Source organism: Microcebus murinus, chromosome 31 (genome assembly GCF_040939455.1).
Source record: "Microcebus murinus isolate Inina chromosome 31, M.murinus_Inina_mat1.0, whole genome shotgun sequence".
Lineage (NCBI taxonomy): Eukaryota > Metazoa > Chordata > Mammalia > Primates > Cheirogaleidae > Microcebus > Microcebus murinus.
The window spans coordinates 5,715,001-5,730,308 of NC_134134.1; the positions used below are offsets into that span (position 1 = coordinate 5,715,001).

Genomic DNA, 15,308 nt, shown 5'->3' on the forward strand with positions numbered 1-15,308 from the left:
CTCTATATATATATCTTCTGTCTGTCTCGGTGTGGGGCTTCACTCCTGTAGTCCTAGCGGGTTGGGAGACTGATGCACAGGGATCACCCAAGTTCAGGAGCTGGAGAAGATCCAGAGAGAGAGAGAGAGAGAGAGAGAGAAAGAAAGTAGGAAAGAGTGCTCATTGATCAGAACCAGTTACAGATCCCTTTGTTCCTTCTCCACTCCCACTGCTCCACTTGACCATGCTAAAATAAAATCAAACATAATAAAGTAATTTGAGAGGGAGAAAGGGAAGGAGGGAGGGAGGGAAGAAGCAGCATCAGTCAAGTATGGTGGCACATGACTGTAGTCCCAGCGACTCGTGAGGTTGAGGCAGGAGGATCGATGGAGCCCAGGTGTTTGAGGTTGCAGTGACCAAGGATGCAGTGTAACCTTTTCGATAGAGGGAGACAGACCCTGTCACTCACCTGAAATCTGTACGAATATTAGGTACCCTAATAATAAAAAATTAAGGAAAACGAGTTGGGCGTGGTGGCCCATGCTTATAATCCTAGCACTCTGGGAGGCCCAGGCAGGTGGATTGCTCAAGGTCAGGAGTTCAAAACCAGCCTGCGTAAGAGGAAGACCCTCTCTACTATAAATAGAAAGAAATTAATTGGCCAACTAAACATACAAACACACACAACACACACACACGCACACACACATAATAAGCCGTGCATGGTGGTGCATGTCAGTACTCTGACCTACTCGGGAGGCTGAGGCAGGAGGATTGCCTGAGTCAAGGAGGTTGAGGTTGCCGTGAGCTAGGCTTATGCCAGGGCACTCACTGTATCCTGGGCAACAAAGTGAGACTCTGTTTTAAAAAAATAAAAATGTAATTAAATAAAAAGAAAAGCGAACACAACAATAAAAACTTTAAAAGTAGGGGAAAGCTTACGGAATAAATAAGGACACAAAGAAAGGAAATATCTGTGTATAGTCGTTGCAGTGTGTTTGTGTTTTAAGTCGTGGTGTTACAAAGGAGTTCAAAAGTTGAAAACTATGGAAAACTCTAGGAAGTGACAACACTGACAGTAAGCTAAGATTCAGGTATTATTGGAGAAAGACATTTCTGAAGATAAATTGACGGTGGCCTAGGTGTCTAGGCTTATGAAACCTACGGTAGTGGACGGTCACGTGCCAGGCCTCCACAGTCACTGACCCCTGACTACTGACTCACAGACTCACCCGGGGCCACCTCCCACCCTGCGAGCTCCATTCACGGTAAGTGCCCTCGACCGGCGTCCCACCACACAGACACCTATTACACCGCATTTCTTCAATTATTATCAGTAGCTGCACATTTCTTTGGACCGTAGGTGTACAATACACCCCCAGGCATAGTTAGTGGTTGGGAGAGGAGGGAAGCGGCCAATCTTCATTTATTAGTGGGTCACATGGAGGCAGGGGAGGCAGTTTTCTCCCCGTCCTCCTCCTCCTTTTTCCCCCTCTCCCTTGTTTTGCTTCTTCCTTCCTTTTCCTATATTCCTCTCTCAGTTCCCCCCTTCCATTTTCTTGATAGATTTGGATCAGATGTCGACATTTTCTAGGTCGGGTTTTCATCAGTCTGTGGGAGTAGATAAAAACTAAGCTGGCCACCATGACCCAAGGGAATGGAAGTCTGTCTGCCATTTAGCGCTGTGCCTTTCTGATGTTTAGTGTTTTCAGGAAATTCTGTCTGTCTGCTATTCCACTAGAATATATCCCCTCGATCACTTGTGCTTGCCCATATCCCAGCTCTTTTGTGAGCCGTCCTCCATGATGGTGAGGATGCTGTGTGGGGACTCCCTCTGTTTGGTGCCTGACACTCGCTCATTTTGGGTTTTCATATCAGGATAGCAAGCAGCTCGCCTTTAAATAATCGGGCTGGGCCTGTGATTCAAGCGACATGGGAGGCAGAGATGGGAGCATGGCTTGAGCCCAGGAGTTGGAGGTTAGCCTGGGTAACACCGTTAGACCCCATCTGTGACAAAAATAAAAAAAAAAAAAAAAAGGAAAAAGGAAAAAATAATGACTCGGGGTGTGGTAGCATTTGCCTACAGTCCGAGCTACTCAACTTGTTATGAACTCCGTTATTTCTTTCCTGTGGAAACACCATTTTTGGAGTCTACGAACTCAAATAAAATAGTAAGCCACTGCCCGGCCCCCACCCCTTCATTGGCACAGGGAACCCAGGAAAACCTTTCAACCTGAGCTGTTGGCTTCAAGGACAGGGGAAGTCAGAAGGCCCTTGTAGATGGAGTCAGGTTTCATAACAATGAGATAGCAAATGTCTGAGGGGCCAGACAAGACAAAGCTTAACCATTTTCTTCACTACAGAGCACTGGAGTTTTGTGTCAATGTCCGGTAGCTGGCCGGGAATTAGCAAAATCCTTAACTGAAAACATTCCAAGCCTTTAGGCAGAAGTTCCTTTCTTCCATCCATTGCAAATCAAAGAATCTTTCAACTCAGCTGTAAACCTGTCCACCGGGCAGGGCACCCTGGCCTCCCCCTTCCCCCACTTCCAGCTGTCCTGCCTTTTCAGGTCACACTAATAGGTCCCTTCCACATATCCATCTGTGATTTCACATGTCATTCCCGTCTCCCTAAAATGTATGAAGCTAAACTGGAACCCGCGCCACCACCATGGGACCACTTGCGCAGGGCTTCTTGGGTGCAGCTCTCTGGACCGTGGTCTCTGATATTTTTCTCAGAAGAAAACTCTTCAAATTATATTGCAGTGTTTTAGGGTTCTCACGTTCTTGTATCTGTGGGAGGTTTCTCTTTTCTATGACATCTGATCCAGATCGCTAGCTAGGTGTTCTTATTTTTGGACGGCGGTGGTGCTCGAGCTTATCTCTGTCCATCCCACATCGGTGTAAGCCACAGTGAATATGGTGTACACCTTCCGAGGGCTAGCGCTTATTGCCATATCCTAACCGGGGCTCCTGGCAATTATTATTATTTTTTGAGCTGCTTGCAATTTCCACCTAGGTGTACGAGTACGCCCTTTAAATGAATGCTTGTATTGAGGACCCACGAAGTGGGTTTCTTTGTCATTCATCTGGTCCTCAATCCTCATTATTTATCATCTCCCCCCCCCCACACACACACACACAGACAGGTAGGTTCATCTCTGCAGAGAAGCTGCTAGAGATTGTTTATCCACCGAATGCTTTCTGTTGACAGTATCTAAAACAAGGAGTGCCACGCATTCTGTCTAAGATTAAAATTGAATCTATCAGGATGGTCAACAAAGTGAGACTCTGTCTAAAAAAAATTTCTCTCTCTCTCTCTATATATATTCATATATTCTGAGGATGTGAGTGTGATTCTGAGGACTTTATTTACTTTGTAGGCTACTGGATTCTGTGAAGATCAGTGAAGAAAGATCGCCCAAATGAAAACAAGCGGTATCTATGGTGAGCTTGCTTGCCGTGCGTGTGCACCTGTGTGTAAATAAATAGCTAGACATTCATCTCTTGTCAAGAGTGTCAGTGTCACCCCTGCCTCCGCCATCACCACCGACGGCGCTTAACGGTTCCTGGCCGGATAGTTGCCCAAGCGTGGTAGGGCAGGCTTGGCGGGATGGTTGACCCCCGGTGGCAACATCAGGGTTAGGGTTACGTTTAGGGTTAGATGTTTAAGGTTAGGGTTAGGTTTAGGGTTAGGGTTAGATGTTTAGGGTTAGGGTTAGGGTTAGATGTTTAGGGTTAGCGTTAGATGTTTAAGGTTAGGGTTAGGTTTAGGGTTAGGGTTAAGGTTAGGGTTAGAGGTTTAGGATTGGGGTTTCGGTTAGGGTTTGATGTTTAGGGTTAGATGTTTAGGTTTAGGGTCAGGGTTAGATGTTTAGAATTAGGTTTAGGGTTGGGGTTTGGGTTAGGGTTTGATGTTTAGGGTTAGGGTTAGATGTTTAGGGTTAGGGTTAGGTTTAGATGTTTAGGGTTACGGTTAGGGTTAGGTTTAGGCTTGGGCTTTTGGTTAGGGTTAGGGTAAGGGTTAGATGTTTAGGGTTCGGGTTAGGGTTAGGGTTAGATGTTTAGGGTTAGGGTTTGGTTTAGGCTTAGGGTCAAGCGCAGACTTGGAAAACTCCGCCCGGCCTAGAGAAAGGCCAACGGACACCTTTGGTGGATAGAGAGACATCTCTCAAGGAAAAGATAGCAGAAAAGAAAGGAAGAGAGAGAGGAAAGCGGCAGGGCCCTCTCCTCCCATTCCATTCACATTGAGAAAAGTGTGTGTGAGGGGTTTGGGGGAAACAATAAAAAATAAAAATAAAAGTTTAAAAAAAAAATGAATGCATGCATGTACTTTATGCCAGGCAGCAGAGGTGGGTGCTCCCTAGGGTCAACAAAACCGCAGGCGGGGCCCAAATCCATCTCCACACAGACCAAGTGGCACCGGACATCTGGTCGACCCACGGAGAGGAAAAAAAATAAAAATGAAATAAAAAAATTTTTAAAAAGTGGAAGAATACATACGTACACACACACCCAAAAAATATAAAAATAAAAAATAAGTACATACATGTAAGGTAAGTGAATTTTTAAAACTATCAAAATACGTACACACATAAATAAATAAATAAATAAATAAATAAAATAATAAAAAAAAGGCACCCCCCCAACAAGCCAGAGGAGGAGGGCGCCCCCTAGGGACAAGGAAATCACCAAATCCTATCTTTTCTTCTCTTCATATACTAAGTGTCAACTTGGCTTCTGGTCGACCCAGAGAGGGACCAGAGCCTTTGTCCGCATATACTAAGTGTCGTTCGTCATCTGGTCGACCCGGAGAGGGACCAGAGCCTTTGTCCGCATATACTAAGTGTCAGCTGTCATCTGGTCGACCCGGAGAGGGACCAGAGCCTTTGTCCGCATATACTAAGTGTCAGCTGTCATCTGGTCGACCCGGAGAGGGACCAGAGCCTTTGTCCGCATATACTAAGTGTCAGCTGTCATCTGGTCGACCCGGAGAGGGACCAGAGCCTTTGTCTCCATATACTAAGTGTCGTTCGTCATCTGGTCGACCCGGAGAGGGAACCGATGCTTTGTCTGCATAGACTAAGTGGCAGCTGTCGACCCGGCGGGACAGCGGGAAACCGTGGGACACAGACATCTGGTCCACCACGCGGACCGGGATCTCGGGCACGAGAGCGACACACACTCTATCCTCACGGGGGCCGGGGGACCCGCGCCCGCCCGGTCGACCTGGAACCCCGAGAGGAGAAGGGAACCAGCGGAGGCAGGGGACACTCCCTCGCCTGTCGGGAGCTGTCCCGAACACGGGAGAGTTAAGGTGCGGTGGCTGCTCGGAACACTGGGGTCCTCGAGACACAGCACCTGGTGCCTTAACTCACAGCTCTGACATTCTTGGCCTTTCTTCTAGCACACACAGAGGGTGCTGGAGATAACAGCAGCAGTTACAGAAGGACACTGAAGTCATCCTGTGCACACAGCCCTCGTCGCTTACAGCCCCCCCTAGGCCCTGCACACTCCTTTCTCGGAATTGTTAATTACGCTTGGGTGCTGCTCTTTTCCTTCAACTGTCTGAGTTGAGTATTTGTAGCTTGTTTGATATCAGAAAAAAGTTGTAGATTAGAAAACTGCTTAAGTTCGAGCCCCACATTGGGCGCCAAAAATAAATAAAAAAAAAAAAAAAGATATGAAAACTGCTTAAGCGAGGGAAAGGACTATCAAAGTGACGGAAGGTTAAAAGAGAGAAGAACTGAGGGGGGATAAAGAAAAAAAAAAAGAGACAAGAACTGTTTTGTCTTCTGGTTTAATGAAGACACGCGCCACCTGTTGTTCCTTTGCATTCTGCTTCTCCTTTGTTCTTATCCGCAGAAACACAGCAACTGAAATAAACGAGGCGCGGCAGCCAGCAAGGACTCCGTCCTCCCGTCCTCATCTTTTTGTTGTCTCTTCATTTCTGGCGACGTCTGACCGGGGAAGAGAGAGACCCCCGCTCACGGGCACTCGCAACCCTTTCCACGGCCAGTCGCGTCGCCACCGGAAGCGCCCGCCCGGAATGGGGTCCCAGGGACGGGCCAGAGCGCGTCCCGACCCCGCCGAGGGCGTCCGTACTCCCTCTTTTTTGATTTACTGGCACATTTTTAAAAATAATGAATCTCCTGTACATTTCTGATTTCAAAAAACAAAAAAATAAAAAAATAAATAAATACAAAAATAAATCTGCCATAAAATGCATTATACTTGGAGACTTGCACTTGTATGGATGAATTTATTACATTCAACATATTTAATTGTATGTCTTCTGATTCTAACATGCAGAAAAAATAAATGAACATGATTTTATCCTATGTCAACATTTGGGCCTCTGAATGTATCTGTTATTTGAATTTTTTTTTGAGACAGAGTCTTGCTTTCTTGCCCAGGCTAGAGTGAGTGCCGTGGCATCAGCCTAGCTCACACCAACCTCAAACTCCTGGGCTCAGGCGATCCTCCTGCCTCAGCCTCCCGAGTAGCTGGGACTACAGGCACGAGCCCCCATGCCTGGCTGACTTTTATATTATATATATTAGGTGGCCAATTAATTTCTTTCTATTTTTATGGTAGAGACGAGGTCTCTCGCTCAGGCTGGTTTTGAACTCCTGACCTTGAGCAATCCGCCCGCCTCGGCCTCCCAGAGTGCTACGGTTACAGGCGTGAGCCACCTCGCCCGGCCTGTTATTTGAATTTAAGTATATGAAAAGGGATGGTCAATTTGAAAAGTCACTCTAAACTGATTTTTTGTTTCCTAAAGGGCTCCTTTTTTTCTGGATGATCTGGTTTTATTACTAAAGTCACACGTATGTATTGTGGGGGCGCCTCGATGGCCCTTCGGCAGCCTCTCAGTGGCACGACAAGAAACGAATTTCCCCCCCTTCGTGTGAAGCAGGGTGAGGCCGTTAGCGAACAGCACACATGTGTTTATGCTCTCACCTCCGGTCATCTCTTGGGTTGTGGAGAAAGGCAAAAGGGAGGTGGGATGCGCAGGGATCGCGCAGAATTCAAAGAAAATTAATCACTTCAAAGGTCAGCTCATGGCCAGCGCGAAATTAGTTCGTGGCTTGCTAGGGCCCTTTGTGGGGGGATAAAAGGCACCCCGCAATTCGGGTCGGGGTCCTTGCCCAAGAAGAGCGACCACTGCGTTGGGGCTCGAGGGCTCGGACCCTGGCTAGCCAGAAAATAAACCTCCTCTTGTGTGACTGCATCCTCAATGTCTCTGCTTTTCTGTCCGGTGGGGCTGCGGAAGGTCGGTCCCTAACAGTATTAAACGCGCGACGCCTACGGGGGCGAGTGGTGCGGGACGAGGACCAGGGCCACCTCTTCCCGGGACTGGAAGCCGGAGAGGAGAGGACGAGACGGCTAAAGGCAGCAGCGGGCGAGCGGGGCGCTTCGTGGACGACACGAAAGTGGCGACGGGGGAGGGACCGCCGGACGACCGCTAGGAACGAGGGGGCGACCTCAGACGCCAAACCTGCTGGCTGGGACCCGCACGGGATCTCAGCACCTGCGGCCTCAGCACAGGAGAGCGGTCCCGGGGCACCCAGAACGACAAGGCTGCGCGCCTTCGGTGACTCCCACGCACCGCGCGGGGCCCGGGGCCCGACCGCCACCACGGTCGCACGCCGCTCCCGGGAAGCCCTCCCTCTTTCCGTGCACACTCGACCGCCCACCCCTCAGGTCGTTCCGCCCGAAACGCGCAGAGGCCCGCAGACCGTTGAAGCCAAGACATGACACCGGGGGGACGCCGCGGACTGCCGGGGTGACACCCTCCCTCGAGGCCGAGGTCAGGCTCGGGCAGAGCTCGGTCGAGCGAACGCTCCCGGGGGGAGGTCGGGCAGCGGGTGGGGAAGAAGAGAGAGGGGGAGCGGGCGCCTCCGAGAGGCCGAGAGCCGCCAGGGCGAGGCACGAAAAGCCCAGGGGGGGAGAGAGAGGAGACCCTGGACGCGACCGGGCCACCGGGAAAACAAAGCCGCGGGATCACACCGCCCCAACACACGGGAGCGGTCCCGGGGCGTGCCCGTGACGCCAGCCGGCCCTAACCGCCGGTCAACCAACCCCTCGACCCGCCCGCGGGCCACGGCCCCGCCACCGGGGGGCTCCCGAGAGCGACCACGTCCCTTCGGTGCCCAGCACCGCCAACGCGACTAAAATACCGTCTTCATTCGTCTCCCGTCCGGTCCCAGGGCCGGCGGGGGGGGGGGCGCCGCGCCCCGACAGACCGACACCGAGGCCCAGCGTGACCCTCCTCCGACTCAGAGGGGGGAGGCACGGGCCACAGTAGGCGTGAAGGAAGAGTGGCGCTCGGCCCCCACCCGCGGGGTGCGGCGGACCCCTCCTTCCCCGGCGGGGAGGAGGGAACTCTCTGCCCACGCACAACTGGCCGCCTCGGGGGCAGCGGCTGACGACACCCGGAGAGGCCACGCGCCGGGGGATCGGTACCCCAAAGAGGCACGCCTCCAGGATCGCTAGAGAGGATCTTCTCGTCAAAGGCGGATCGTCCCTGTTCCTCGGTCGCCCCCGACTGGGCCCCGGCGGAGGCGTTCACGCACGCCGGGGAGGGTGGGGGGGTCTGCGGTATGGGCGCGACAAGCACCCGCGGCAATCTCTGAGCGTTCGTGCTCGGGGCCCCCCTCGTGCAACCGCCTCGTCTCCGTGCGAGACACACGGTAATGGAAGAGGGCTCCCCCGCAGTAATGGAATTGGGCTCGCCGAGGCAGGCCACAACAGGGGCCACCACCGGGGCGCCGGGACAGTCCACCCGAACACGATTTGCCCACGCGGCCCGGTGTGACGACCCTCACCGCGAAAAAGCCAGGAGAGAAGAGCACGGACCACGCCACTCTCACCTTTCCAGTCCGCCACGCAGGCAGTGGGGACAGACAGAGCGGCACCTCGCCCGCCCGCGCGGCACGGGGTGACGCCGGTCGGTTCAACCGCCTCGACACCCCCGATAGAGGGCTGCTCGGGGACAACATGCAGCACACTGCGGCAGCGACCAGAGACAGGGACGCCGGGAACGAGGCGCGTCTCCGGGATCGCGAGAGAAGACTTTCGTGCCCAAGGCAGAGAAAGAGCCCTGTCACCGCGTGGAGGGCCGACTACTTCAACGCTACTTGACGAAAGAGAGCGTTTCACTGCTAACCTGCAGGCCCAAAATGACGATCTGAGGCGACGGAAAACACGGCGAGGGAGCCGCGGAAGAGCCACTTGACCACGCCGACCACCACGAACCCAGACGCGGCCACCTGTCCCCAACACGTCCCCATTGCCGACAGACAAGGAGCACTTCCAGGTAGACCAGATGTCGGAAGGCACTTAGTGCATGAGGAGAAAGGATCCTGTCCTCCCAGGTAGACCAGATGTCGGAACGCACTTAGTGCATGACGAGAAAGGATCCTGCCCTCCCAGGTAGACCAGATGTCGGAACGCACTTAGTGCATGAGGAGAAAGGATCCTGTCCTCCCAGGTAGACCAGATGTCGGAACGCACTTAGTGCATGACGAGAAAGGATCCTGTCCTTCCAGGTAGACCAGATGTCGGAACGCACTTAGTGCATGAGAAAGGATCCTGTCCTCCCAGGTAGACCAGAAGATGTCGGAACGCACTTAGTGCATGACGAGAAAGGATCCTGTCCTCCCAGGTAGACCAGATGTCGGAACGCACTTAGTGCGTGAGGAGAAAGGATCCTGTCCTCCCAGGTAGACCAGATGTCGGAACGCACTTAGTGCATGAGGAGAAAGGATCCTGTCCTTCCAGGTAGACCAGATGTCGGAACGCACTTAGTGCATGACGAGAAAGGATCCTGTCCTCCCAGGTAGACCAGATGTCGGAACGCACTTAGTGCATGACGAGAAAGGATCCTGTCCTCCCAGGTAGACCAGATGTCGGAACGCACTTAGCGCATGAGGAGAAAGGATCCTGTCCTCCCTTCCAGGTAGACCAGATGTCCAAAGACACTTAGTGCGTGAGGAGAAAGGATCCTGGCCTCCCTTCCAGGTAGACCAGATGTCGGAACACACTTAGTGCATGAGGAGAAAGGATCCTGTCCTGTCTTCCAGGTAGACCAGATGTCGGAAGACACTTCTTGCATGAGAAGAACGGATCCTGTTCTCCCCCATCTCTCCCGTCCGCATCCCCGCTCCCCTCGCTTTGGGTCGGGTCTCCAAAGACGCGGCGGCGGCGGACTGCTGGTCGACCCGCCCGGGCAGCCCCACAACCTTCCCGGGCGGCGGGCAACGCCAGCCATCTCCCTCATATACCTGCCGGCCCAAGCTCCGGCTCACAGACCTCCCGCCGTCGCACAGGCGCCAACCGCAAGGCTCCGGGAAGGCTGCCCGCTTCCCGGAGCTCAGCCCCGCTCACGTCGCTCAACTTCTCCTCCTTTGCCCACCGCGCCGGAGCTTCGGAGGACGGGAGCCTTGTACAAAAGCGCCCGCCAGAGGGAGCCCGAACACAACCGGGGCTGGCCACCAGACGTGTCCCGAAAACACGGGGCAACTCCGGGGAGCCAGCCATCCGGGAGCCGGTCACCGCCTCCCCCAGGTAGACCAGATGTCGGAACGCACTTAGTGCATGACGAGAAAGGATCCTGTCCTCCCTTCCAGGTAGACCAGATGTCGGAACGCACTTTGTGCATGAGGAGAAAGGATCCTGTCCTCCCTTCCAGGTAGACCAGATGTCGGAACGCACTTAGCGCATGAGGAGAAAGGATCCTGGCCTCCCTTCCAGGTAGACCAGATGTCCAAAGACACTTAGTGCGTGAGGAGAAAGGATCCTGGCCTCCCTTCCAGGTAGACCAGATGTCGGAACACACAGTGCATGAGGAGAAAGGATCCTGTCCTGTCTTCCAGGTAGACCAGATGTCGGAAGACACTTCTTGCATGAGAAGAACGGATCCTGTTCTCCCCCATCTCTCCCGTCCGCATCCCCGCTCCCCTCGCTTTGGGTCGGGTCTCCAAAGACGCGGCGGCGGCGGACTGCTGGTCGACCCGCCCGGGCAGCCCCACAACCTTCCCGGGCGGCGGGCAACGCCAGCCATCTCCCTCATGTACCTGCCGGCCCAAGCTCCGGCTCACAGACCTCCCGCCGTCGCACAGGCGCCAACCGCAAGGCTCCGGGAAGGCTGCCCGCTTCCCGGAGCTCAGCCCCGCTCACGTCGCTCAACTTCTCCTCCTTTGCCCACCGCGCCGGAGCTTCGGAGGACGGGAGCCTTGTACAAAAGCGCCCGCCAGAGGGAGCCCGAACACAACCGGGGCTGGCCACCAGACGTGTCCCGAAAACACGGGGCAACTCCGGGGAGCCAGCCATCCGGGAGCCGGTCACCGCCTCCCCCAGGTAGACCAGATGTCGGCTGACACTTGGTGTATGAGAAGAAAGGATCCTGTAATCCCCCCCCCCCCAGGTAGACCAGATGTCGGAAGACGCTTCGTGTAGGAGGAGAAAGGATCCTGTCCCCCCTCCCCCAGGTAGACCCGATGTCGGCTGACACAGTGCATGAGAAGAAAGGATCCGCGACCTCCTCCTCATCTGGCTGGTTGGGGGGGGTGCCTATTTATTTACTTATTTATTTATTTATTTGTGTGTGTACGTAATTTTATAATTTCATTAATTCACTTATCTTATATGTACGTACTTATTTTTCATTTATTTTTGTGTGCTATGTATGTATGTATGTACGTAGTTTTTAAAAATTTATCTTAATTATTTATTTATTTATTTTTATATTTTGATTTTTTTGATATTTATTTATTTATTTTTATTTTTTATTTTTTTATTATTTACTTATTTATTTTTATTTTGTATTTTTACTTTTTATTTTGATTTATTTCTAATTTAATTTTTTTTTTTTTTTTTTTTTTTTGAGACAGAGTCTCGCTTTGTTGCCCAGGCTGGAGTGAGTGCCATGGCGTCAGCCTGCCTCACAGCAACCTCAAACTCCTGGGCTCAAGCAATCCTACTGCCTCAGCCTCCCAAGTGGCTGGGACTACAGGTATGCGCCACCATGCCCAGCTAATTTTTTCTATATATATTAGTTGACCAATTAATTTATTTATATTTATAGTAGAGACGGGGTCTCGCTGTTGCTCAGGCTGGTTTTGAACTCCTGACTTCCAGCAATCCACCCGCCTCGGCCTCCCAGAGCGCTAGGATTACAGGCGTGAGCCACCGCGCCCGGCCTAATTTTATTTTAATTGAATTTTATTTTTTTTCTCTGGGTCGACCAGATGTCCGGTGACACTTGGTCTCTGTGGAGATGGAGTTGAGCCCTCCCTGTGGTTTTCTTGACGCTAGGGGGCGCCCTCCTCTGCTGCCTGGCCTAAGGTGCATGCGTGCATTCATTTTTTTTTCTTTATTTTATTTGTATTTTTCATTGTTTCCCCCCCACCCCCCGCCACACTCTTGTCTCGGTGGGTATGGAATGAGAGGAGAGGGCCCTGCCGATTTCCTCTCTCTCTCTCTCTCTCTCTCTCTCTCTCTCTCTCTCTCTCTCTCTCTCTCTCTCTCTCTCTCGTTGGACACATTGAGTGTCTATGTTGTCGCCGCCGCTAGGGGTCGCCCTCGGATGGCTATTTTGGCGGCGCGGGCGCTTCTCGGGCTGTGTTCCTCCGGGAGTGGTTGTCTGCAGCTTGTTGATTTGCTCTTACTACCTGACCCCCGTGTGACTTTCCTTTTTGCCCCTTTCATTGGATGGATCTTCTCCTTTCCTTCTCCTACCCCCCTGTTCCCCTTCACCCCTCGCTTCACGTCACACGGGGGATGTGCCGACACACTAGGAGGCGCGGATCACACGTGCGTGGGAACACGCGATCGCCGTGCCGATGAGCTACAAAGGGAGCTGCTGTCACTTTGTCATGATTTTCTCGCTCCCGCTCCCTTTCACGGCGCTGAGAACGACGTCCTGGGCTCGGCTCGTGTGCCTGCCAGGGAATCGGCTGCTGCGGTCTCCATGCCCCCCCCATCCCAGGTCGACTCCATGTTGCCCTCGGCCTCCGTTGCCTCTGGCGAATTGGGCCCTAGACGGTGGTGGCTATGTATGGTCGCTAGGTGTCGCTCTTGGATCAATATTCTCAATATGACTCTTTCTTTCTTTCTCTTTCTCTCTCTTTTCTCTCTCTCTTTCTTAATTTCTTTCTTTCTTTTTTTTGAGACAGAGTCTCGCTTTGTTGCCTAGGCTAGAGTGAGTGCCGTGGCATCAGCCTAGCTCACAGCAACCTCAAACTCCTAGGCTCAAGCATCCTGCTGCCTCAGCCTCCCAAGTAGCTGGGACTACAGGCATGTGCCAGCTAATTTTTTCTGTATGTATTAGTTGGCCAATTAATTTCTTTCTATTTATAGTAGAGACGGGGTCCTCCTCTTGCTCAGGCTGGTTTTGAACTCTTGACCTTGCGCAATCCTCCCGCCTCGGCCTCTCAGAGAGTTAGGATTAGAGGCGTTAGCCACTTCACCCGGCCTAATTTCTTTCTATTTACAGTAGAGATGGGGTCTTACTCTTGCTCAGGCTGGTTTGAACTCCTGACCTGGAGCAATCCTCCCGCCTCAGCCTCCCAGAGAGCTAGGATTACAGGTGTGCTGGATCTGAGACAAATTTTTATCTCTCCCTCCCTGCTTATCTCTTTTAATCTTTCCTTGGCAGAGAGAGAGAGAGAGAGGGATAGAAGTTTTTATCTCTCCCTCCCTGCCTTGTCTGGTAAGTCCTTTGTCCTTCATTTTTTTTTTTTTTTTTTGAGACAGAGTCTCACTTTTGGTGCCCGGGCTAGAGTGCTATGGCGTCAGCTTAGCTCACAGCAACCTCAAACTCCTGGGCTCAAGTGATCCTTCTGTCTCAGCCTCCAGAGTAGCTGGGACTACAGACATGCACCGCCATGCCCGTCTTATTGTGTGTGTGTGTTTTGGTGTGTTTAGTTGGCCAATCAATTTCTTTCTATTTATAGTAGAGACAGTCTTGCTCTTGCTCAGGCTGGTTTTGAACTCCTGACCTTGAGCAATCCATCCACCTCAGCCTCCTAGAGTGCTAGGATTATAGGCATGGGCCAACGCGCCCAACCCCTTTGGCTCCTTTTTTAATTCTTAGGGTACCTAATATTTGTATAGTTTCCAGGGGAGGACAGGGTCTGTCTCCTTCTATCGAACAGGGTACACTGCATGCTTGGTCACTGCAACCTCAAACACCTGGGCTCCATGGATCCTCCTGCCTCAACCTCAGGAGTCTCTGGGACTAGAGGCGTGTGCCACCCTATCTGCCTGATGCTGCTTGTTCACTCCTTCCCTCCCTGGCAGTACCGCTGAAATTCCGAGGAATTTCTTTCATTTTCAGTTCCGTGGCTATAAACTATGGTTTTAGGTCATCTATTTATACTTTACATTCATTCCAGGTTATAGTGTGTATGATTAGAATCCACGGTTTTATAAGAAATCATGTTTGCCTACGCTAGGAAGAGATTCTCATTTCTTCATTTGATACAATGGTAACGAATAAAACTCTGGTGGGCATAGGGACGTGGACCCATGTCAATGACGACCTTGACCACGAGTGACATGATACCTTTACTTTTATCACAGATATTGTACACAAGAGGTTTTGTAGTGGGGGTGGAATCCTCCACTTATTGCTCAAACTTTATTTAAATTAAGGGAATCTGGGTTGTTGAGACACTCTGGGAATGTAATGAATGAATTCAGAAAAACCTTTGGTCTGTAACCCAGCTTTGAAAACACCAGAAGTTATATGAAAATATATTTTACTTATGTTATAATCTGAAAAAATAGTTAATTAAAAAATCATGTCTAAGTAAATACCGGAGGACTCAAAGTAGGAAGAACCTTGGTGCTATTACTTCTAGACTATTCTAAAGTAGAATTTTGGTTATAGAGAATGCAAAGTTAAATACTTTAATAATCGATGTATATGTTTAAAATCAGCAGGAGATTGACTTTTATGGAGAGTTATATTTAGAGTTTACTTTTCACATTAAAATTTTTATATTTTTTTAAAAAATCGAATATCAAGGTAATTCAATTTTAATGACTTGATTCTATTCCAGCATTCCTAGTATTTTTGTGAAAGAGTGTGTTCAATCGTTGCCGCATCAAAGATATGAAAGGTCTTTGTAAATTTTGTGGACATCATTCATATGCTCTTACAATGTACACTAAACACTAAAATTTAAGATGCATGAATAAAATGGAGAGGCTCTTTTTGATTAACTTGTAAGTGCATTGCAGGTGATGTTGGCATTAATTGTACAGAGTAGCGTTTAATGTGTTGAGTGTTGTACATTGAATAAAGTGTTACATTGCCA

At 51.1% G+C, this 15,308-nt stretch overlaps 1 long non-coding RNA gene across 1 annotated transcript in view; it reads left to right on the top strand.

Moving 5' to 3' along the window:
* Nucleotides 1-6,102, top strand: part of LOC142865716 (uncharacterized) — a 59,212-nt gene extending 53,110 nt beyond the window's left edge. The window contains exons 4-5 of the long non-coding RNA XR_012915870.1: nt 3,363-3,426; nt 5,845-6,102. This is a non-coding gene — a long non-coding RNA (uncharacterized LOC142865716). The remainder of the gene's footprint in view (nt 1-3,362; nt 3,427-5,844) is intronic.
* The last annotated feature ends 9,206 nt before the right edge of the window (nt 6,103-15,308 follow it).